Here is a 2,341-nt window from a genome sequence, read left to right as displayed (position 1 = left end):
GACCTGGTTATCTGTCCGTTTTTTTGTAGGTTCCTCAGTGTGTTGTTTATCCTATTGGTGAGCTGTGGGGTGGGGTCAAACTCCCTCTTTTGGTAGGTGTTGGTATCTGCAAGTAGTTGTTGTGCTTTTTGGATGTACTCTGCTTTGTCCAGGATGACCGTCATTCTGCCTTTGTCTGCTGGTAGTATGATTATGTTCTTATCGTTTCTTAGTGATTTTAGTGCTTCCCTCTCCTTGGTGTTGAGGTTATGTTTTTGTCTTTTCCTTGTTATCAGAGGTACAATACTTTGTCTCACTGTTTGTTGTGTCTCTTCTGTCAGTCCATTGTTCCTGAGTGTGCATTCTCGTGCTGCTAGGAAGTCTGCTGTCTTGGCGTCCCTGTGGTTGAAGTTGAGTCCCTTGGGCAGTATTGTTCTTTCTGTGTCTGTGAGCTGTCTGTGGGAGAGCTTTTTAACCCAGGTGTGTGTTGTGGTGTCCTCTTTGTTGTGTGTTAGTTTGGCCATTTTTTCTTTTAGTGCCATTTCTTTGCGGTGTGTGGTCCTGTTCTGTCCAATGGTGACGGCCTGTTCTATGGTCCGGATCCATTCCTGATTAGTGGATTTTGAAATTAACGACTTTTGGCGCGAAATTTCTTGTCTGTATTTGTGAAGTCTGTTGTGAGCGTCTGTAATCATTACCTGGATCATCCTGAGTCCGTTCTATCTGGCTGTGTCTCTGGCTTGTGGATTGTTGACTGGCGGTCTGTATCTGACACTTGGTGGAAGGATTCGATTCTTTCGGCATTCATGCAGGAACCGGAGTTATTCGTATGTGGCGCTTAGGCGGTTAGCGCAGGATTCCCATTTCCTGGCTTGTCGTAGCGTCTCTCGCCCGTAGGTGTTCAAATTTTGTGAGTCCAAAGTCAAAAACTTCCAGCTCGGCGAACAGAACCACAGCAACGAGCATCCGAGCTACAAATCTTCTCACAAACTTTGTGACAAAACATGTTGATGAAGGTAGAGCAATGGATATGGAATACTTGGATTTAGCAAGGCATTTGATAAGGTTCCCCATAGTAGGCTCATTCAGAAAGTATGGAAGCATGGGATACAGGGAAATTTGGCTGTCTGGATACAGTATTGGCTGGCCCATCGAAGACAGAGGATGGTAGAGTCATCGAGTTGTACAGCATGGAAACAGACCCTTCAGTCCAACTTATCCATGCTGATCAGGTATCTTAAATTAACCTAGTTCCATTTTCCACACTTGGAATATTGTGTTGAGTTCTGGTTGCCTCATTATTGGAAGGATGTGGAAGTTTTAGAGAGGTTGCAGAGGAGATTTATCAGGATGCTGCCCAGACTGGAGGGCATGTCTTACAAAGAAATGTTGAAGGAGCTAGGGCTTTTCGCATTGGAGTGAAGAAGGGTGAGAGGCAACTTTGAAAGAAGTGTGCAAGATGATGAGAGGCATAGACAGAGTGAGTGTATAGTCAGAGACTTTTTCCCATGGCAGAAATGGCTATTATGAGATGGCATAATTTTAAGGTGATTGGAGGAAGGTTTAGGGGAGATGTCAGGGGTAGGTTCTTTACACAGAGAGTGGTGGGTGTGTGGAATGCATTGGCCAGCAGTGGTAGTAGAGTCAGATACATTATTGACATCTTGGATACACACATGGATGATAGTAAAATGAAGGGTATGCAGGTTAGTTTGATCTTATAGTAGGATAAAAGGTCAGCACAACATCGGGGCTGAAGGGCCTGTAATGTTCTTTTTTCTATGTTCTAAAATGTGGAAGAGATAGTGGTAGAGGATTGGAAAAGTTTTAAAAGTGAACAGAAGATGAACAAAAAGTGATAAAGATGGAGAAAATAAACAACGGAAGCAAGCTAGCAAATAGCATAAAAATGAATAGTAAAACTTTATTTGAACGTACAAAAGGAAAAGTGAAGCTGAACCTAAATGCAGATTCCTTAGAGAATGAGGTGATAGAACAAACAAATGGTACAGCAGTTAATGCTTTGCATCAGTTTTCGTGGTATAGGACACTAACAGAATTCAAAATCTACTAAATAATCGAGGGGTTATGGGGAAGAGGCAAAGCAGAAATAAACAAAAAAATAATAATTAGGGTTTGCAGAGAAAGCAAGAGGGAATCTAATACGGACAATGCATGATAAGTCCTGTGGACTACTGTGCCTTAACCCTAGGATTTTAAAAAAAGTAACAAAGATAGTTACTGCACTGATGGTAATCCTCCAAGAATCCTTAGAGTTTTCCAGAGTAGTGAAAAACTGCCAATGTAATGTCTTTATTTAAATGTTAGGGAGCCAAAAAACAGGCACGTAAATGTTAGTCAT

Source organism: Chiloscyllium plagiosum, chromosome 19 (assembly GCF_004010195.1).
Source record: "Chiloscyllium plagiosum isolate BGI_BamShark_2017 chromosome 19, ASM401019v2, whole genome shotgun sequence".
Lineage (NCBI taxonomy): Eukaryota > Metazoa > Chordata > Chondrichthyes > Orectolobiformes > Hemiscylliidae > Chiloscyllium > Chiloscyllium plagiosum.
The sequence above is the reverse complement of the archived record's forward strand: the minus strand, read 5'-3'. Positions refer to the sequence as shown.